Raw genomic sequence first — 24,142 nt, forward strand, 5'->3', positions numbered from 1 at the left:
CACACATGCCCAAACTCTCCACACTAAAAACAACTCCCAGGTGCTGGAGAAGGGGACTGAGGGAACCCCTCACACTGAAGTGACTAGCTGATGCACTCGGCATAGAAGAACTCTGAACTGACGGGGCACACGATGAACTATGAGTTGGGAGGGCGCTGAGTGAAGGCTAGCCCTACTGATACCCATGATAACCACGACCTGAAGATGCCCCACGATACTCTGGACGGGCTGACTGAGCAGGCCTGAAAGAACGACCTCTACCATGCTAGAGCTGGCCCCTCGAAGGAGCACCACTATAACTGCCCGATCCTCGAGGCCTCTTGGCCTCTCTCTCCTCTCGATCCTGATGGCGAACTGTCTCAATCTCGCGAGCGATATCAACCACCTCCTCGAACGTAGCACCCGACACCCTCTCTCGAGTTATAAGAATACGGAGAAGATAGTTAAGGCCAACAACAAATCTCCTGATCCTCTCACGATCTGTCGGAACCATCCAAACGGCATGACGAGCCAACTTAGAAAACCTCGACTCATACTGTGACACCGTCATATCCCCCTATCGAAACCACTCAAACTACCTATGCAGCTTCTCTACACGAGACTGCGGTACATACTTCTCCAAGAAGAGAGTGGAGAACTCCTGCCAAGTAAGGGGAGCTGCTCCCACAGGCATACGCTTCTCATACGCCTCCCACCAAGTGAAGGCAGCCCTAGAAAACTGAAAGGTGTTAAATGCCACACCGCTAGACTTAAGAATCCCTGCTGTACGGAGCATCCGCTGACACTTATCTAGAAAACCCTAGGCATCCTCGCCCTAAGCAGCACTGAATGACGAAGGCTGGAGTCTACCAAACGTCTCAAGACGACGCTGCTCATCATCCAGCATGGCTGGTACTACAAACTCCTGAACTGGCGCAACCAGTTGAGCTGGAGGTGCCCCCGGTATCTGAAGTCCCTGCACTATCTGCTCAGGTGTGCGAGCAACAGGGGTCTGATTGCCTCCCCCGGCCTATGAAGTAGCTGTTGTTGTAGTGGCTGAAACTGCCTGAGCCAGGCCAGTACAAACTGATAAGATCTGTGCCAAGGCCTCCTAAAGACCCGGAATCATGATGGGCACAACTGGTGCCTAAACTGGTGCTGCTGGAGCATCCATAGCTGGAGCCTAATCCGGAGCTAGGACAGCTGGTGGATCTACAGGTGCTGCCCTCGCTACTCTACCTCTGCCACGAGCACGACCGCGTCCACGGGCTCTGGTGGTCTCCGTTGGTGGCATTGGTGGTCGTCCACCTCGTTTGGTAGCTCGCGTCCTCACCATCTATGAGAGAATAAAATAACAGAAGTTTTAGTTCTCGGACCAACAAGTTCGCACGACAAGAGTTTCAAGAATATGAAGTTGTTCCTAAAGGTTCTGCAGCCTCTCGAGGATAAATCCAAACATCTCCGTACCGATCTGTGAGACTCTAATTAACCTTCTCATGACTCGTGAGACCTAAGTAACCTAGGCTCTGATACCAACTTGTCACAACCCAATTCCCGAACCCGGTTGTGATGGCGCCTCTCGTGAAGGCAAGGCCATCCAGACCAAAACGGAACACCCCTTTAAGTAGTTAATCATCATAAACAGTAATAGCATGATATAAAATCCATAATTTGTAGAATTTTACGTTAACAACAATAGAAACCATCCTGACACAGCCCAAACCAGGGCGTCACAAGTCATGAGCAACTAAGGAACCTGATACGAGTCTACTAGATATAATATCTGGTACAACTATTTGAAGAATATAAAAGTAATAAGATAAGGGAGGCACAGGGGCTGCGGACGCCAACATCTACCTCGTGGTCTCCGAAAAACACTGCCTGGACTGGGAGGATCAGCTCTTAGGATCGGACTCTGCGATGCCTGAATCTGAACACATGGTGCAAGGAGTAATGTGAGTACTCCGACCCAGTGAGTAATAATCATAGATAATGGTTGAAAGCAAGAAAACATGTAAAGGCACAAAGCAGTTCTATATCAAGCAGTAAAATCACTTAAAACAGTAAATCAGTGAAAAAGTCAAATGGAATCCCTTTAAACCAAGTAAAACAGGTAATTTAGCAGGTAATGAACAAGTAGAAATACGCCCCTCGGGCACAGTAACAATCGCTCAGAATAGTATCAGCCCCTCAGGCTCACTCTCAGTACAGTATCGGCCCCTCGGGCTCACTCTCAGATCATGATGGGTACCCGTGCTCACTATGGGTGTGCAGACTCCGGAGGGGCCCCTTACGGCCCAAGCGGTATATCAAGCCACCTCGTGGCATCATCACTCGACACTCGGCCTCACATCACTCGGCACACAACCTCACATCACTCAAGCCACCTCGTGGCATATAAAGTATCTCAGGCCCTCGACCTCATATCACTCAGCATATCCTCACATATGGCCCTCGGCCTCACTCAGTCCGAAAATCATCACAAGCCCCTCGAGCATTAGTAAAATAGTAGTTCTCAGCCCAAAACATCTTTTGGAAATATCATTTAAGTTTCAAATATGAGTAAAAGTGGCTATGTGTGTAAAACAATAGATATCAACAGGACTGAGTTCAAATAATAAGTCAAACAGTGAGGAAGTAGTGATAAAAATCCCCGAAGGGTCCAAATAGTTGGCACAAAGCCCAAATATGGCAATCAGCCCAAATCATGATGATAACAAATAAGTTTCAATCAAATACGCGGTAAAATCGTCAATCGGGATGGACCAGGTCACAATCCGCAGTAGTAAAAGACCCCACGCTCATCATCCAATGTGTGTCTTACCTTAATATAGCACTACGATGTGCAAATCTGGGGTTTCAAACCCTCAGGACATCATTTACGATCATTACTCACCTCGAACCGGCTACAACTCTAGCTCGCGATGTCTTTGCCCCTCGAATCGGCCTCTATACACGTCAAATCTATCCAAAAGCAGAACGAATACGTCACAATATGCTAAGGGAACAAAACCCAAGCAAAAACAATCAAAAATATCAAAAATCCCAAAATTAGCAAAACCCGAGCCCTAGGCCCACTTCTCCAAACTCAGAAATTTTCACATTATTAGATTCCTTATCACCCCGCGAGTTCATACATATCAAAAGTTCCCAAATCCGACCTCAAATGGTTCTTCAAATCCCAATTCAAAAGTTCAAAATCCCAAGCCCTAGTTCTTCTATTTTTAGCTAAATTTCCATGAATTTCTAGGTTAATTTCACAATAGAATCACGTTTTATGCCCATAAATCTTACCTCCAATCACTTCTCCTCGAATCCCCCTTCAATTTCCCTCAAAGAGCTCTCAAAATACTCAACTATGAAGGAAAAATGGCTCAAAATCGCAAATGAACAACTTAAAACATTCTGTCCAGGGGTTTTCGCATCTGCGACTCCTTTTACCACACTTGCGGTACCGCATTTGCGGTCTAACCAACCGTTTCTGCGGTTTCTCATTTAAATCCAAAAGTCTCTTCTGCGACAGAACTTTCGCATCTGCGGCTTCACAGATGCGGCCCCATTGACCGTTTCTGCGGAAACTGCTTGCCCAACCTCATCTCGCATCTGCGGCCTCCTCCCATGCACGTGCGGTCCTCAAGCCGCAAGTGCGGAAACACCAGAAGCAGCAGAAATTCTGAAATTGCACAAGTCTCTAATCTTCCCGTTAGCCACCCGAAATCACCCCGAGGCCCCCGGGACCTCAACCAAAAGTACAAACATAACCCAATACCTTATTCAAACTTGTTCCAATCATCAAAGCACCTCAAACAACATCAATTTACCCGAAACACATAAGATTCAAGCCTAGTTTTCTAAAAACTTCCGAAATACGTTTTCGACCAAAAACCCAACCAAACCATGCACGAATGACCTGAGATTTTGCACACACATCCCGAATGACATAATGAAGCTACGACAGCTCTTGGAATTCCATTCCGACCCTCGGATCAAAATCTCACCTATCAACCGAAAATTGCCAAAATACTAACTTCGCTTCAAGCGTAATTCTACACCGGACCTTCAAAACCACTTCCGATCACACTCCTTAGTCATAAATCACCTCCCAAAGCTAACCGAACCATCAGAACTCACATCCGAGCCTTCTAGCTCATAAGTCAACATCCGGTTGACTTTTCCAACTTAAGCCTTCTTAAAAGAGACTAAGTGTCTCATTTCTCATCCATTCCACTCCAAAGGCAAACCAACCAATTCAACCACATAAGACACGGATAATGAAGCGTAAAGAAGCAAAAATGGGGAAAACGGAGCATTAACTCATGAGACGACGGGTCGGGTCATCACAGTTATAAGCATGTATAAGCATTTTTATAATTTTTCTATAATTTTTAAAAGCTCCAAATTGATTTATTTCTCCCCTTTTATTTATAAAATCTCCAATAATTATCCTTTAAATTATTTTTGTGGTGATTTAGTCATATAAATTCTTTATTTATGCCAAAATATTATTTAAATATTTTAGTGCATTTTTTTATAATAGCATTTACATTTTTAGAGCTAAATTGCATATCTTTGCAATAATAGCCCTACTAATGCATAATTGCATTATTGATGCATAAAATGATCCTTTACATTTTTAAAATGTTAAAAAATTATTTTTAATCATTTTAGTATACTAAAATATATTTTGAAAATCATTTATTATTTTTATAAATTATATAGTATTGAAAATGGCTATTTAAAATCTTGCCTAATTTCATTTCAATTTCAGCCCCAATCCAACCCCAATACTTGCCCAATTTTCAATTAAATTACCCAGCCCAAGAACCCCAGGCCCAAATGCCCAACCCAATACCTGGCCAAAACCTGGTCGTTGATCATTTTGATCAATGGTCCAAGTTCTCCCTTTCCATAATTAAACTAACCTATACCCCAAAACCCTTATCATTTTACCACCCTTCCCCCGCCGTTACCTAATCCTCTCATCTCTTAAAATCTCTCAACCAAAACCTTAATCTCCAAAAGCCGTCACTCACCTATTGCCCTCCTATGGTGGTTCTTCACCGCCTCAGGCCTCTTGTCACGACCCTAAACCCGGACCCGGTCGTGATGACGCCTCTCGTGAAGACAAGTCCAACCGACACTTCCCATTTTTCAATTATTACAATTAAGCATTTAGAAACAATCTAAACATGAATAAATAAACCAAAGTTTAAGCAAAAAATAGTATGATATGCGGAATACAACCTAAACACAGCCCGATACTGGGGTGTCACTAGTCATGAGCATCTAACAAAATGGAATACTCCAGTATATATAACTACAGAGTTTTATAGAGAAACTGAGAACATATAAAAGTAAGATAGGGAAGAGCTCTGGGCTGCGAACGCTAACAACTACCTAGAGACTCCTCGAATCTGCCTGAGCCGGAAATGATCAGCACTCGGGAGCGAGACCAGATACTCCTGAATCTGCACACAGGGTGCAGGGAGTAAAGTGAGTACTCCAACTCAGTGAGTAATAATCATAAATAAAGACTGAAAGTAGGAAATCACGTAAGGCACAAAACATGCTATAATGAAGCAGTAAACCATTTAAAACAGTAAAACTAGTGAACGATAGGTAAAATCCTTTAACTCAAATTTAACTTCATGAAAAGCCTTTTTCAACAATTAAGCAGGTAATTGGCAGTTAATTATGAAAAGTAAACACATAAAGGTTCGCCCCTTGGGCACAATATCAACAAATCTGCCGCTCGGGCAACATCTTAGAACAGTACCAGCCCCTCGGGCTCAATCTCACATCACAATGGGTACCCGCGCTCACTGGGGGTGTACAGACTCTTGGAGGGGCCCCTTACGGCCCAAACGCAATATCAAGCCACCTCGTGGCATCATTACTAGGCCCTGCCTCATATCAATCAAGCCACCTCGTGGCATACATATCTCAGGCCCTCGGCCTCATAAACACTATCAAATGTTTCCTCACAACATAGGTCGTCGCCCTTACTCAGTCAATATCCTCACAACCACTCGGGCAATAGTAAAACACGATTCTCAGACCAAAAATATAATTTAAAAGATCATGTAAGTGTTAAAATAGAGTAAACATGGCTGAGTACGAAAACCGTGAAATATAACATGACTAAGTTCAAGTATAAAGTCAAAACATTAAGGAAATACCAGTAAAAATCCTCGAAAGGTTCAAATAGTTGGCACAAGGCCCAAATATGGTATTCAACCCAAATCATGATGATAACAAATAGGTTTTAGTCAAATACGCGGTAAAATAGTCATTTGGGACGGACTAAGTCACAATCCCCAACAGTGCACGACCCCACACTCGTCATCAAGCGTGTGCGTCACCTTAATATAGCAAGTCCGGGGTTTCATACCCTCAGAACATCATTTACAATCATTACTCACCTCGAACCGGTCAAATCTCTAGCTCGCGACGCCTTTGCCCCTAGAATCGGCCTCCACTCGCGTCGAATCTATCCAAAATTAGAACAAGGACGTCAAATATGCTAAGGGAACGAAGCCCAAGCGAAAATAATTAAAATACGACACAAATCTCGAAATTATCAAAACCCGACCCTTGGGCCCATGTCTCGAAATTCGATAATTTTTACATCAATAGATTCCATATCTCCCCACGAGTTCATACATATCAAAAGCTCTGAAATCCGACCTCAAACGATCCTTCAAATCCTCAATCAAAGGTCTAAATTTCCAAGCCCTAGTTCTTCAATTTTTGGCTTAATTTCTATGATTATTTAGGTGGAATTCACATTAGAATCGATTTTTAAGTCCAAGAATCTTACCTCCAAGTGATTCTCCTTGAATCTCTCTTCAATCCCCTTCAAAAAGCTCCAAAAACGACCAACAATGGAAGAAATAAACCCTACATTCGCGGACAAGACGACCTTTTAAACCTTCTGCCCAGACCTAAATTCCTTCATAGCGATCGCGGGACCTCCTTCGCAATCGCGAAGCACAATTTCTCAGAACCCAAATTTTACCCTACGTGAATGCGTCAACCCCCACGCGAACGCGATGCTCAGGCATCCAACACATATGCGATCGTAGATAGGGGACCGCGTTCGCGATGAACAAACTCCAGGTCAATCCCCTAGTCCACTTAACTCTACGTGAACACGACCTTCTCCACGTGTTTGCAAACAAGAACCTCACAGCCTTATGCGATTGCATCTCCAACTTTGCGAACATGAAGAAAAACCTGGTCTGCCCCTTCAAAAGCTATGCACGATCACGAGACTCCCTACGCGATCACAAAGAAGAAAACTCTGCAACAACGGAAGCTCAAAAATCTGCAACTTTTCCAAAGCATGAAATGGTCCGATTGACCACCCGAAACTCACCCGAGGCCCCCGGGGCCTCAACCAAAGGCACCAACATATCCTAAAACCTTATTCAAACTTGTATCAATCTTCAAAACACCTCAAACAACATCAAATCAACCAAAACACATCGGATTCAAGCCTAAGTTTCCAAAATCTTCTGAAATCCGCTTTTGATCAAAACCCCAACCAAATCATATTCGAATGACCTGAAATTTTGCATATACATCCCAAATGACACAACAAAACTACTGCAACTCTTGAAATTCCATTCCTACCCCTACATCAAAATCTCGCCTACCAACCGAAAATCGCCAAAATATCAACTTCGCCAATTCAAGCCTAAATCTACTCTGAACCTCCAAAACTCATTCCGATCACGCTCCTAAGTCCCAAATCACCTCCCAGAACTAACCAAACCATCAGAACTCACATCCAAGCCCTCTAACGTATAAGTCAACATCCGAGTTGACTTTTCCAACTTAAGCTTCCTCAAAAGAGGCTAAGTGTCTCAAACCTTACCAAAATTATTTCGGATTCTATCTGACCAACCCGATACCATATAACACGAATAAACAAAGTACAAAGAAACAGAAATGGAAAAAATAGAGCGGTAACTTTTGAGACGACTGGCCGGGTCGTCACACCTTTAATGGCCTCCTGTTTGCTATGGCTCTCCATTTTGGATCCTTGAAGAGATCCTCAAGGGACCTAGGCAGTCTGTTTATACCTTGGGTTTTTCTTGCTGTTTTTAGGCCATTTGGTTCGACCTTGAGTAAGATCTTTCTAATTCTCGTCTTGAATCCATGGTCTCCTAAGTCTAAGTCCTCATCTCTGTTTTACCTCTCAAAAACTTAATTTTATCTTTTATCCTCTCAGATTTGTATAGATCCGAGATGGATTGAACGTATTTCACATGTTTCTTGAAAGTTTTCTGATTTTCCAAGCGATTTTCCGTTCTTCCTAAAACTAGGGTTTACTGAAACTCGTCTTCTCAAGTTTTCCTGATTTTCGAGTGTTAATCATCTATTCTTAGGTATTATTGACTGATTTATACTAAGATTGTCTGGACCCTAACTAGTTTATGTTAAAGCCCTAATTTTCTTATGTTTTTAATTCGATTCTGAGCCTTTCCGAACTAATTGTTACATTGTTGGTGCTTTGACTTTCATGATTTTCCCCTTTAGCCTAATTCAGTATCTTGTGACTTCTACCGTAGTTTATCTCTACAAGGGTTTCTGAGTCGATCTTTCAGCTCATTTGTGTGCGTTTATGATTTTTTTCAGCCTACTCATCTATTTTGGAAAACTGATATTTTTTCCTCTCTTTAAATCAGTATTATTTTGAATTTCAATTTACTGATTTGCTTGTTCAAAATTATGTGCTGATTATTTATTTATTCCCTTGCTTACGACTCTAATTATTCTTATTACCTTAATTGTCTGTAATGTCATTGATTCTTCACGATTACTTCCTTAATTTAAACCTCTGCTTGTTTACCTCTTTACTTAGGTCTCATTTGATTTTCTTTCTTTAAGTGACTCATGTCCTTTAACCGTTGGGTATTTGTCTTTAATTAAATGAAGACCATGCTAATTTCGTGTGTGATTGTTTTTGTAATTTCCTTGATTGCTGAATTATGATTTCTTTACCTTATTCTGATCCACTCCTAAACTGCTATATATACTCTCTTTTACTATCAGTTCAAAAACAACGAATACTAGTTCATCTGCACTATTATACTCTCAAAAGCTCTCTACTCTCTTTTGTTCCTTGCAATTCTTATTAACTCAGCCGGCTATAAGCCAAGGCTGTCTACTGGCAGCATCTCTACTCTGTATTCTGCATACTCTCTTCATTAACTGGTATGTCTCCAGTTAGATTTTGAAACTCAACTTTAGGCGTTCTATGCCTATACATCTATGCTTGTTCCTGTATTAGTTATTCAATTTGATTTCTCTGTTTGTTGTTATTAAACATGTCTAGATTCTGCCTTATGAGTAATTAGCATGACTGACTTCATTTAGTTCTTTGATATCTGTCCAACATGTTTACCTAGTTCCCTTACCCCTCCTTTTAATTGGTATGAATTTGTTAGTTATTTAGTCTTCTAGTGCATTCAATTGGTCCTGATTGTGTTCAATTCTGTTCAGCATATCCTTATTTTAAACATGATTCTATCACATTCTTTCTCTAATTCTATGAATAATTTGTTCAGTATACTCCTAGTTGTTCTGGACATTTGTTGTATCAGTTCCTTATTTATGTAATCTCAATCCTATATGTTTCCTAATCCCCTATTCACCCTTGGTTTTTGAACCTGCATGTTAAGTGAATTTGGGTAGTCCTTGATTAATTGGGTTGTTTGCTGAGTGTGTTTTCCTTAGACTGATTTCAAAACTTCTTCTCCTACTCCTAGCATTCTTCTAAAAAACTGGTCACTCCCAGTATTTTTTTTAAAAAATATTTCTTAATCTTTTCACTTCTAACTATTTACCAAACTCTTTCAAAGTCATTATGAACTCTCACATTACTCCTAGAATATTAGGTTCTGTCGCTCTAGCATGTGTACTTCCTTGAGATCCTTGAGATCTCTCTGAACTCTGGCATGTAAGAGCTGGCTTTTCCACACTGCACCTAAATTAGTTATTATTTGAGAAAAGGTCTAGGTGTGAGCACTTCCCGGGATCCTTGAGATCCTTAGGGAACTCTGACACACCTAGACACAAAATTGGCTATAGAACTTTGGCATTTGAGGCTATTAGAGGCTTGGTAAGTCACTTGGGCCTACTTCAGGCTCCCTATAGTTAACTTCTTCTTTTTCTTTATTTGTTTCTATAATTTATTCCGCTGGTCTGTAATAATTATTTGTAAACAACATTGGGGTGATTAATGAAAAGAGGTGGGTAGTTATATATATGTTGGGTAAATCGGGTAGATACCATGCCTATAGGGTTGTGCTAATTCAAATGCATTTGCTATGTTTGCTTTACTTTCACAGTATTAGAAACCATGCCTATAGGGTTGTGCTAATCCAAATGACTTTAATAATAGAGATCATGTCTATAGGTTTAAAATCAACCTTACTTTTAGATATCATGCCTATAGAGATAAAGTAATTAAAAGTTCAGTTTTGTTACAACATGTAATCACATTCGTCTTCTTAGATATCATGTTTATAAGCTCTAGAGCCAACTTTAATAACTAGATACCATGCTTATAGCGATTAAAATTGGATTTAATAGAAATCATGCCTATAGAACCTAAAATCAGTTTAGTTAAGCAAATCAGTCTAATTCATGTTTGAATTGGTTTAATTAACTATCCGTTTCTCTAAATATGTTTTTCTCAAATACGGCCTTAATTAATGCCGCTAGAAAACATGTCTATAGGATCTCAAGTTGTTCGTTTTAAAAACCGTCCACTGTTTTACTGTATCCCTAATCAATGTAGATATCATGCTTTTAGGAAGTCACTGTTATGCGTTTAGGCAAGACTCTAGGGCGATTTAAATTCTGCAAAGCTGTGCTTTGTTATTTAAGACTCTGCAGATTTAACAGGTCTAAAAAATCAGTAGGCAAGCTAATAGGTCTTTGACACACTGTCCTAATTCAATACTGCATAATCCATGCTCACCTAGATATTATGTTCTAGGATTTTCTCTTAAATACCTGACTGTTGTCTATGCATTTATCTGTTCTGCTTGTGGAGGTAAAAAAAATGTGAGCCATTACTTGTTCCTTCTTTATGTGCAGTCCTAACTATTTTGATTGGCGCTTAGACTTTTCTCCTTTAAATAACTTAGGAGAATCTAGAACTGTCCAAAAGTAGAGGTCCTAAGTACCTCCAGGGCCACGGGGAAGGGACAGGTAGTTCACGCATAAGCATTTTCAAGGTTGCTAGAGCGCTTTAGGATAGGACCAAAGGGAGGGAATTGGGTAGTAAGGACATGATGACTACGCGCTAATGTCACGTGTAGCATCTCATTGAGGAGTGTTTACCGGGCATTGTGTGGGGTGATCCCGTAGGCCAAGAGACCCCTCTTTCCCAATTCTTGATGTTTAAACTTTACTTTTCTATATGTATGCAATTTGTTCAAGACTTTTCCTTTTTATCTCATTACTTGAGTAATAAAATGTCCAAAACATGCCTTTATTTGCAAGAATGTGTTTAAATTGTTTATTTGTTTAGAGGACTAATTCATAAGTATAAGTTCGGCCGGGACCCACCATTGTGGACTGAGAGGGGTGCCTAACACCTTCCCCTCAAGGTTATTTCGAGCCTTTACCATAAATCTCTGATAATTCAAACTAGTCTAAGAGTTAATCACTCTAGGTGCCCTAACACACCATAATTAGTTAGGTGGCGACTCTTCAAAATACCCAAGTTCCCAAAAGGAAATGAGTTATTACCCCCCATGGACATCGGAACCCAGACATCTCTCTTCGCACAGGGAAAAAAAGGGGGCGCGATAGTGAGGTCAAACTTTCCTTTCATTTGGCGATGGTCGATGGCCGTAAAGGTGTTAATTTGAGCGAGGTCGGAATTGTAACCCGTTGTAAATTCGAGCGAGGTCGAACTTTCCTCTCAGTTGGCGATGGTCGATGGCTGTAAGGGTGTTAATTCGAGCAAGGTCAAAATTGTAACCCGTTGTGTTATTTGTTGATACCCAATTTTTCCCATAATTTTTTCAAAACTGTGCCTTGGCATCAATTAATATTTTTCATAAAATTTCTACATTTTAAAATATTTTCTAATTAATTTATCCCAGCATTTCATTTATGAAACAATCACTGATTGCATCATAAATAGTTTTATAATAATTTTGTGGCTTAATTCTATCATTTGCATTTGTACTAAGCTTCAATTATTGCATAAATAGCCACATTTGTATTTTTAATGCAATTGCAATTACTTTGCAATTATAGCCTATGCATGTATTATTATATTATTATACCGGAAAATAGCCTTTTATATTGTAAAAATATTAAGTATTTATTTTAAAACATTTATAGGCATGAAAATCATTTTTTATAATATATTAACTATTTTTGGAAATTATTTTTTATTAATTAAAGAGGTATTTAACAAATAGCCATTTATATTTTGGACCTAGCCTAATTTAATGCCCCAATTCAATCCCACACCAGCCCAAATCCCATCTGCCCCTAACACAATTTAAGCCTACCCGACCCAAAACTCCATCGAATCGTGGCCGTTGATCTTTTAGATCAACGATCCACATTAAGACCTTCCTTTTTAGTTCCAATGACCCCCAAACCCTAGTCATTTGCTTACACCTGCCGCCCCTAAAACCTTCTCCTCTCTAGTTCTCTCTGAGACCAAACTTAACCCTATCTACCGCCACTAAACCAACCCCAATCCCCTTGATTCCTACTCGACCTATGGCTTCCCATGGTTGTACGAGGCCACTACTTGTCTCATATTTTCCCCTGGTTGCTCGATTGTGTGGTTTTGTGGAAGGACCTCGAAGAGATCTAGTCCAGATCTCGTTTAAAACTCTTCAAGAGTCTATCTATGGTCTGTGAGTGATTTCTATCAAAGTTTCACGACTCAAATCTTTGATTCAAAGGCCAGATTCTCTTTACCCTTTCTCTTTTCATTAAAACTTAGCATTTGGACTTGAATCTATCCAGATCCTTGTAGATCTGGAGCGATTTGATGTTCGTCATTGCTTTTTCCTTAAGGCTCCTTTATTTCTTTACTGATTAATCGATTTTTGAACATTTAGTTATATTAGGGTTTGTTTTTCTTGTTGTTTGTTAGTCAAACCTCTGGGTATCTGAAGTATTTTCAAACTTCCATGGCTATTCTTTTAGGTTTTTTTTACTTCTCTACTACTAATCGGTTTTTAAGCACTACGCTACTTCAGGTTTTGATTTCTATGATTTCTGTTGTTTGAATATCTATGTGTTGACGTGCTTTCAAGCTTTCCATGGCTGTTTTCCTTCTTTAAGTGTTTTCAAATTAGAGTTTTTTAATTATTTTCCGTCTAATTTCTCTCTGTACCTAAAAGTTTTACTCAACCTATTTTGTTTATGAGAATTGATATATTCTTTCCAGAATTGTTGAGTGATTTGCTCTGTTAAAAATTCGTGTGCATGATTCTTGATTATTTTCATGTTTATGATCTTAATTAGTCATTCTTGCTTTATTTGATTGTTGTATATTTACCGATTCTTTACATGATTCTTTCCTTAATTAAACTCTTGATTATTTTATTCTGAAGATCTTTAATTGGTTTGATTTGAACTCCTTTCCTTAATAAGGCATTTGATTCTTTACTTCTTTACTCAATCTGATTTGAACCTCTTGCCTTAACTAGTTCCTGTCATTACCGTTGGCTAATTGCCCTTAATTAAGGGGAAGACTATGTTGAACTACTTTGTGTGATTGATTCTGAGATCCCTTAATTGCTGATTATTGATTACTTTACCTTATTTGCTCTACTCTTGAACTACTATATAAACTATCTTATTTAACTTCTTAAAAACAAGAAACATTAGTTCATCCCTACTCTTACACTCTAAAAGCACTCTGTTCTTTCTACTACTTGTGATTTTCATTAGTCTAGTTCATCTAAATTACTTGATATTTCAATATGTTTCTAAATAACTCTATTTTATCAATAGATGCATATTTTCGAAAACTCTATTTTCGTAACTGTCAGGTATTACCTAGGGAAACTCAAACGAGGACTCCAAAATGGAGCATAGCAAGGCCAGCAGACAAAGACGCGAACCAACCTCCCCTTACGAAACTTACAATTTTTGTTTAAGCGCAGGCACATCGGACGTAGCAATAGCATTCACAAATGTATATACACGAAGCAAAGTCACTATCGAATAGGCCACCTGACACTGAATATATCCCCAGCTAAGAAACATTCTACCCTTATTTGCTATTTGTTCTTTGAATGAGGCTAATCCTTGCCTCCATATCTACATGAGGCTAATCCCTGCCTCTATATTTTCATGAGGCTAATCCCTGCCTCCATATTCGTATGAGGCTAATACCTACCTCCATATCTACATTAGGCTAATCCCTGCCTCCGTATCTGCGTGAGGCTAATCCTTGCCTCCATATTCGCATGAGGATAATCCCTGCCTCCATATTTGCATGAGGCTAATCCCTGCCTCCCTATTTGCATGAGGCTAATCCTTGCCTCCATATCTGCATGAGGCTAATCCTTGCCTCCATATCTGCATGAGGCTAATCCTTGCCTCCGTACCTACATGAGGCTAATCCCTGCCTCCATATTTGCATGAGGCTAATCCCTGCCTCCATACTTGCATAAGGCTAATATCTTCCTCCATACTTGCATGAGGCTAATCCCTGCATCCATACTTCCATGAGGCTAATTCCTGCCTCTATATTTACATGAGGTTAATTCTTGACTCCACATTTGCGTGGGACTAAGCATTGTCCCTCCTTGCATAAATATTGCTCTATTCTGGTACTATCTATTTGATTTTCAATCGGGCTAATATCTGCCCTTCATTTCAGTAGACTAAGCCTTATCTTGTTAACACCATATTATTACATCTCATGGGATGAAATATCATCAATCTATCCAAAGGCGTCATAGTCTAAAGGCATCATCCTCATAGCCAGAAGACACCATGCCATGGCCTGAGGATCTCTCAAATTTGCATATCATTATTCAAAGGCATCGTGGTTTGGAGGCACCATCTTCATGGCCCGAGAACATCATTTCATGGCCTGCGAATCCCTCACCAAACAATTCATGGCCCAGAACATCATGGTCCGAGGACATCATCCTTAACCGTTCGAAGACAACTTTCATGGTCCAAAGGGAATTTGCATCATGTTTAAATTTTCACACAAGTGCATGTAGCATCTCTTTACTTGCAGGTGGCAAGTAAGCAACCGCTATCCCAGCGGGAGCAGCCTTGCTCTAGTTCCTTCAACTATCTCAAACTTGACCGTTCACCATAACCACTCTTTCACCCATCCCGGAATCTCTTGTCCAATCTTGTAATGACTTCATCGGTATATTCCGCCGGTGGATCCAGAACTATACATGACCTGATTTCTATAAAACTAGGGATATGTAGGCAGCTCAAAGACCAGAGTCCGGCCTCTATCTTTCAAAGCATTCCAGCCGGTCAAAATTGGCCATCATTTCTTCACCCGAAAACTCTTTCATCATTCCCGGGTAAAGAGGGGCAGCTGTTGATACCGAATTTTTCCCATAATATTTTCAAAACTATGCCTTGGCATCAATTAGTATTTTTTTATACAATTTCTGCATTTTAATATATATTCTAATTAATTTATCCAAGCATTTCATTTATGAAACAATCACTGATTGCATCACAAATAGTTTTATAATATTTTTTGTGGCTTAATTTTATTGTTTGCATTTGTAATAAGTTTCAATTATTGCACAAATATCCATATTTGTATTTTGATGCAATTGCAATTACTTTGCAATTATAGTCTATGCATGCATTGTTACATTATTGTACCGGAAAATAACCTTTTATATTTTAAAAATATTTATAGGCATGAAATCATTTTTTATAATTTATTAACTATTTTTAGAAATTATTGTTTATCAATTAAAGAGGTATTTAACAAATAGCCATTTCTATTTTGGACCTAGCCTAATTAAATGCCCAAATTCAGTCCCACACCAGCCCAAATATACCGAGGCCCAAATCCCATCTGCCCCTAACCCAATTTAAGCCTACCCGACCCAAATCTCCATCAAATCGTGGCCGTTGATCCTTTAGATCAACAATCCACATTAAGAACTTCCTTTTTTTTTAGTCCCAATGGCCCCCAAACCCTAGTCATTTGCTTACACCTGCCTCCCCTGAAACCCTCTCCTCTATGGTTCTCTCTGAGACCAAACTTACCCCTATCAGCCGCCACCTAAAACCAACCCGAATCCCCTTGATTCCTACTCGATCTATGGCTTCCCATGGCTGTACGAGGTCTCTGCTTGTCTCCTATTTCCCCCTGGTTGCTCGATTGTGTAGTTTTGTGGAAGGACCTCGAAGAGATCTGGTCCAGATCTCGTTTAAAACTCTTCAAGAGTCTGTCTATGATCTGTGAGTGATTTCTTTCAAAGTTTTACAGCTCAAATCTTTGAATCAAAAGCCAAATTCTCTTTACCCTTTCTCTTTTCTTTAAAACTTAGCATTTGGACTTGAATCCGTCCAGATCCTTGTAGATATGGAGCGATTTGATGTTTGTCATTGCCTTTTCCTTAAGGCTCCTTTTATTTCTTTACTGATTATTCGATTTTTGAACATTTTGTTATATTAGGGTTTGATTTTCTTGTTGTTTTTTAGTCGAACCTCTGGGTATCTGAAGTATTTTCAAACTTCCATGACTATTCTTTTAGGGTTTTTTTTACTTCTCTACTACTAATCGGTTATTTAAGCACTACGCTACTTCAGGTTTCGATTTATATGATTTATGTTGTTTGAATATCTATGTGTTGACGTGCTTTCAAGTTTTCCATGACTGTTTTCCTTCTTTAAATGTTTTCAAATTAGGGTTTTTGAATTATTTTTCGTCTAATTTCTGTGTGTACCTAAAAGTTTTACTCAACCTATTTTGTTTAAGGGAATTGATATGTTCTTTCCAGAATGGTTGAGTGATTTGCTCTGTTAAAAATTCGTGTGCATGATTCTTGATTATTTTTGTGTTTATGACCTTAATTAGTCATTCTTGCTTTATTTGATTACTGTATATTTACTGATTCTTTACATGATTCTTTACTTAATGTGAGCACGTGATTTTTGCCCTATATGAAATACTCCCATAAATTCAAAACTAAATAACTTCTTTTCATTATTTGCAATTTTTGTGGATTTTGTGGCATGTTCTGATAATTATTTGCATTTGTCTGTGCATTTTTATTTTTGTTTAATTAATGAAAAATACAAAAAAATATGTGCATTTGCATTTAGGGTGTAATTTAACATTTTAGGATTAATCAAGTAATTAAGTTATTTTATAATAAAGGGAAAAATCACAAAAATGGTCATTTTGCACCTTTTAATTTTAATTTGGATCTTGAGTAGTTTTTCATTAATTTATTAATTGTGGTAATTAATTTGCTAAGATATTTGAGTAGGAATTAATTTAGGTTTATGTGAATTAATTTAGGTTTAGGTAGAGAAAAAAAAACTAATTTGGAAAAGAAAGGAAAAGAATTGAATAAGAAGCCTGTTTTTCTTTGGCTATTTTTGTTTATAATTCCATAGGCCCAAATATTTTGCCCTGAAACCCGTCCCATTTTTGGCCCAGACCCGTCCATACTCGTTCCGCCCCATCTAGCGACCAAATGACATCGTTTCTTTAAAACAAATCCTGGCCGTCAAGGTTTTCCAGATTCAACGGTGGAGAAGCTGGGATCTTCTGGTATAAAAATGTCCTAACGTACCCCCTACCCCCTCTCATCGTCCCCACATACCCTCAGAGAGACCTCACCGCCTCCGCCGTGATTCGCTTGCCAGAAATCGTCTCCGACGGCGGTGGTGCTTCAATCGACCCCATTTTTACACCATAGATCCCCCTCTTTCTCCTCTTCCAAAATCTCCAAACCCCCTCCCTCGAATCCTACTGGAACTCGTCGAATCTTGAATCGAAGAGAATGACCAAAACACTATCTCATCCAATCGGCCCCAAAATAACACCCCATAACCACTATACCCCCCTTACACCTAATCCACCGTTGGTTTCCCTCGAATCTGTCCAATGCTTCTCGAATCTCAAATCTAGGGTTCGAGCCCTAGAAGTCGTGGCCGAGTTCGTTCATGCAAGGATATCCTTCAAAGTTTCCTTAGCGTTCAAGGCCGGTTTGGCCCCAAAATAACGTTACTTTCTTATTCTTCGCAAGGAACAAGCAGATGACATTATTTAGGGGTTTAAATCGAAATATCAGTTCCGAGTTCGAGCTTTGGTCGGTGAGTTTTTCCTTCATTGTTCATTTTTGGCATTATTTCAATTTTCGTTCCTCTTCATCTCTCCTTCTTCTTCTTTGGTCAATTCAGCTGAAACTCGACCAAAACTTTCTGGTCGAGAATAAATAATGTTCTTTTTGTTCCTTTTTAGTTTTATTTTCCAAAATCTTGTTCCCTGATTTTTTTTGGTATGTTTAGTCTTGCTTGGTAACAACATGACTGAAGTTCCGATTTCATCTCTCGTTTAGTCGTTTAGTTAATTTAATTAGGTTTATTTTGATAACTTAGTCAATTTTCTGCTTACTTGTGTTTAATAATCGTTCAATTAAGTTTGGTTTCAAAATCATTTAAGTATCTGCCCTCAGTTTGTTGACTGATTTGATTTGACTCATTTTATTGTTTGGGCTTTGAAGCCAAATCAGAATTCCCCCAAGGGGTTGATTTAAACCATTAGGTCAGCATTAAGCCCACGTTTGGCTTAACTACTGGGTCAATTCAACCCATGACCCATATATGTCTGATTTCAGGGGTAATAACATGGTGCTTAAGGGGTAAAATAGGAATTGTAGGTAAGAGAATCTTTGTGTAACTGAATGGGAAGCTTCTAGGAAGCTGGGGTTTGGGACTATTTTGAAATTCTGAATTTTACATTAGGGGTAGGTGAGCTAAAACCAAAACTGAAAAAGGGGGAAAATGCAAAATCTGATTTTCTGTAAGCTACCCTACTTCCTTGCCTATAAAGACATGATTGCATTGCATTGAAAGGCAGACCCAAGAGAACTTTAGAGAGGAAAAATACAAAAATTGAAGAAACGACTGAAATTCTGAAAAACAACACTGAATTCCCTGCATTTCATTGTCAAAACTGCTCAAAATTCTGCTTGGTTTTTGGTTTTCTGATCCTCATTGTTTAGTTTAAAACTACTGAAAATGTCAAAGTCTTGCACCTGGGTTGAAATGGATGGAGTTTTGGATCTTTAAAAGTTTGGGTTTGAGTTTTGCTGTTACTGTTACATTGCTGATCGCTGCTACTGTTGTTGCCTCCTAGTCTCAAGCTAAATTTTTGATTCTTTTGCTGTATTCAGGTACACGTTTCTGAGTTCTATCTAATGTGAGGCCTGATTCAAAGATGAAATGAAATCTGGAGCTTTGAAGCATAGTGTCAAATTGTTTTGCTCATAGTTTTAGCTTTATTTTATTTTGATTGCATTGTTTTGAGTCATATAGTGCATTGTATTCTGCTGGCTGTTGATAGTACCCTTCTAATAGCTGAATTTGGTTTGTAACTAGTGGGTGACTCCATTTTCTATCAAATATCTCATAGCTAAATGTTGGATTTTGGGCAGTTGAACTCCTATCCCTGAATCTGACCCTGGATTATCATAGAAACTTGATGAATGACTGGTTTAGTCGAATCAGTAGTTAGACTCTACCTTCAATCATGTAAATCGAGTAATGTGGGTTGTATGAAAGCTTCTTTTGATGTGTAATTCATTTGAATTATCATGGCAGGCTTGGTGTGCTTAAATAGTATTTGGTTTTCATGAATTGGCAGATTGGATGGGTTTTAAGTTAGTATTCAGTTTTATAGTATTTTTGGACAAGAAAAAATGTTTTGGATTATCACTTTAGGGTTTGAGACGTATATAGAATTACCTTGATTATTTGTAAACATGTTGAGTATGAGTCTATTGTTTAAATTCATATTCACTTATTTAACAGTCTCATGAGGTGTAATTTGTTATTGAATATATTGAAATGAGGTTGAATCAGGTGTAGAATCTCGCACAATTGCTTTTGTTGAATTAGCTAAAGGACTGATTTGTTTGAATATGATAGTCTGATGTCCAGGCGTCCCTTTTGTGAGCTGGAGGGACTCGATCTCGGGTCTTGTTTTGGCCTTGCGTCATTTTAATTTTTTTTGCTTTGCTTTGGGGTTTGGATTCCGAATCCATGCTGAAACGAAAGGGGATGGCTTGTATTCACAGCTTTTTTGGGCCTATAATTCGAGCCCACTTGTTTCTCTTCAATCTTGAATGGGTGCGATGCACAAGCAATTGGGCCTGTTTTAGTTTAGGCCCTCCCCTTAATTAAATGAGTGTTTATTTTAATGTCAGCCTTGTAGTTGAGCGAGTTTGGATTGAACCACTCACTTGATAGTAAGAATTCAAATTCCATTAGTATTTAATTAATTGGATTCCATTAAATAGATTTGAGGCTCCATATTAGCCGAAAATGTATAATTTATGGCCCTCAATATTTTGATCAATCTTAGACAAATAGATTGAGGTGCGCCACACTGAAAAAAATTACAATTGTGTGGCCCTCGCTTAATTATTTCTTTTAAAATTCTTAGAATTCGAGGCGTTCCATTTAGCAAATTTTCATGGCCCTCGCAAAGTTGAAAACTCGTGGTTGCTTTAGGCGCGTCACCTAATAATATTACCTTCCTAAACTCGGGTGTGCATTACATGTGACCCAAATCAAAATCCTAACAATGTTAAATAAAATATATCGCGGATCGCGGGTGCATTTCATGTGGCGTGATACAAAGACGTGTTTTGTATAACGTTGAAATCTTCCTAAAATGAATAAAATCGGCTTAAGAGTAAAAATGCACATAGGTTTTAAAAGTGTTTTAAATCAGATAAATAGGCCAATAATAACAGTTGAGTGACCGTGCTAGAACCACGGAAATAGGGAATGCTTAACACCTTCTCCCAGGTTAACAGAATTCCTTACTCGGATTTCTGGTTCGCGAACTGTAATACAGAGTCAATCTTTTCCTCGATTCAGGATTTGAACCGGTGACTTGGGACACCATAATTATCCCAAGTGGAGACTCTGAAATTTTAATAAAAATGATCCCGTTTTGATTGTCACTTTAAATTAGAAAAGACTCCCTTATATACACCCTTTCACGGTGTAGGTAAAAATGAGGTGTGATAGCTCTGGCGACTCTGCTGGGGATCGAACCCAGAATCTCTGGTTTAGGGTTCAAGAATTCGAGTTTAGAATAATTGTTATAGTTGGCTTTATCCATTTAGACCGGCTTTGCGAGACCATTTCGGTCTACACACACATGGCTAAGCGCTATTGGGCGGAGCTTTCTCAATCCAATCTAACTAATAGAAGAAAAGAGAAGAAAGGAAGATCTTATAAGAGACTCACCCCATCTTTACATATTATCTGATTTTGTTACATAACTTAGGCCTAATGTGCTAATTGATTACTTTTACAGCTTTAATGTTCCGTGAACTGTATATAAACTGTTGCGAAATCCCTCCTCCCTTTGAGTCTTCTAAATCATGAAGAAGTGTGCACTTCGCGTGACTTCTTTTCTGTTAGAGTCATATCCCAAATTTAGAACGAGGTTCGGACAAGTTGCAAAGCTGGTGAAGCTTCTGTATTCCCGGTACGCTGCCCCCCCTCCCCGGCTCAAACTATCCGCTCGGGTAAGCCAGGTCTAGAACAATAAACCCAGGTTTTGAACCTAGTATAACAAGACCTCATGCTGGATCCCTAGTAGGAACGTTTGCTTACATCATGTGCATTTAACTTTGGAGACTCAACACATGGGTTGGGTCTGTCTAGGACAGGTGTACCAAAAATGAAAAAGGCCATCCTGATGCATCTTATTTGCTACTTGTGCATTTATTTACTTAGGACTTGCATGCTGACCGGCTTATGAATATTGGGAAAAGTCAAGAAAAAAAAGAAATAGCAGTGTAGAGGGTTCAGAGAGTTAATCACTTGTTTTAAGAAAAACCAATGTCTAAATAGTGTTGAAACTCTGCTGAATTTTTGAGAAAAAACGAAAAGAAAAATGAAGAAAAAAAAGTGTTTTGTTTTCAAAAATAGTTTGTTTTATTTGCCCGAACTACGCCAGTTTGATTCTCACAGGGCGTGAGATACGTAGGCAACCCCCATTGGGTCCAACTTTTGTTTTGCAAAAATAGCCCAAAATAACAAAAAATTTACTTTAACTTGAAAATAATTAGGGTGATGTCATTCTTGTCAGAAATAGCTAAATGTCCCTAAAAGGGCGCCGGAAGGCTGTTTTTGCAAGAACAACCACCTTTAGTAACTTTTAAAGGTTTTGGCTGGTTAGCCGACACAGCCTTAAAATCTTCGTTTTTGGAGTGCTAAAAGGCCATATTGGCAAGGTCGGATATTTTGTGAAAATTTTGAAAAAATGATCATTTCTCTTGAGTCAAAATGAGTCATAGTTTCCTTTTAATTAAAATCACCTTAATAAATGTGCAGGATGAGCACAATTCAAAATGAACCTTTCTCAGTCCGTGAAGAGATCCCTTTGGAGCTACATATATGGTGACATGATTTGGGGGAAGATAGCAGAAAGGTTGTGACAAAAGCATTGGGTGGTCTTATCGGGCTCTTGAAGGTTAAGCCAAGAAAAGACGTGATTGAGGCCTTGATACCATTTTGGGACCCAACACATAATGTATTTCACTTTGCTGATTTCGAGTTAACTCCTACACTGGAAGAGATAGCAGGCTATGTCGGTTTCGAAGGGAATCTTAGAAGTCAATACCCGGTGGCACCGAGAACAGTAACCCCTCATAAATTTTTGGACTTGTTAAGCATCAGTCGTAACATGCGAGACGGAAATTTGGCCAAAAGATTCTGTATCTTCTACTTTCTGTATCGACGTTACGGGAATCCCCGTGGCTTCGAAATGCCAGATACCGGTCTTACTCACGCGGGAAACCAAGACAAGTGGGAAGCTCAGAGAGGATTAGCTTCCATAATGGCGTTCCTGAGTATTTTGGTTTGCCCTAGAAAAGACGGGAACATAGAGTTGGGACTTGTAGGGATAGCTGACTTTATGATGAAAAAGGCAAATGGGACTATAGTGCCGCTGATCTTGGCGGAAATTTACCGAGCTCGGACCCATTGTTGAGAAGGAGGGAAGTTCTTTGAAGGGTGCAATATGCTGTTACAACTATGGATGAAGGAACACCTTTGCCACCGTCCCGGATATTTGAATTGTGGTATGACTGGCCTTGAATGCATCGAAAAACATGAAAAAAGGGTAGAGGGTTATGAGTTCCCAGATGGTATAGAAGCATGACATGCTCATTTGAGATCTCTGACTGCAAACAAGATCGAATGGACGATCGGGTGGCTCTCGATCAGTGAAGTAGTCTATATGTCGGTTGAGGCGTATTTTTTGCTGTTGATGGGTCTTCGGAGTATCCAGCCTTATGCTCCGCACAGTGCCCTATGTCAGTTAGGCAGATACCAGAACATCCCACACAATAAAGATTTGAGTCGGCAGGTCATTGAGTTAGAGCCAAAAGCTGCCTTCCCAGAAGAAAAAGTGCGTCGGATTTGGCATCAGTGCAGATTCTTAGGGCCTAATACTCAAGTACGAGATCTATCCAGAGGCGAGGTGAAACCTAGTTATACTGCTTAGTATGGTAAAAGATCCCGAGTTCAACATGAGCCCGAAAGGCCCGCAAAGAGGCCCCATGTCCAACAGTTCACCGACGGAGCACAAGTGCAATGGGACAGGTTGACCAAAGAAAATGAGTACAGGGCTACCATAAGCAAATTGGGAAAACAAGTCAGGGACCTTCAGTTTGAAAATAGCTTGCAAGCCGCGGCAGACGAATGAGAAAAGAAAAAGCTAGCTAAAGAAAATGAGACCCTTCGAGCTCAAATGCAGAAAATGAAAACAGCGGCAGAAAACCCCGCCCGAAGTGCCAAAGATGAAAAACTCATAAATAACCCGAGGCAGAAAGTAAGTGATTATAGTTTTGATTTGAACAAAGCAGAAAGTGAACTAGCCAGGGTTCGAAAGCAATTGGCTAAAAAT

This window comes from Nicotiana tabacum, chromosome 8 (genome assembly GCF_000715075.1).
Source record: "Nicotiana tabacum cultivar K326 chromosome 8, ASM71507v2, whole genome shotgun sequence".
Classification (NCBI taxonomy): domain Eukaryota; kingdom Viridiplantae; phylum Streptophyta; class Magnoliopsida; order Solanales; family Solanaceae; genus Nicotiana; species Nicotiana tabacum.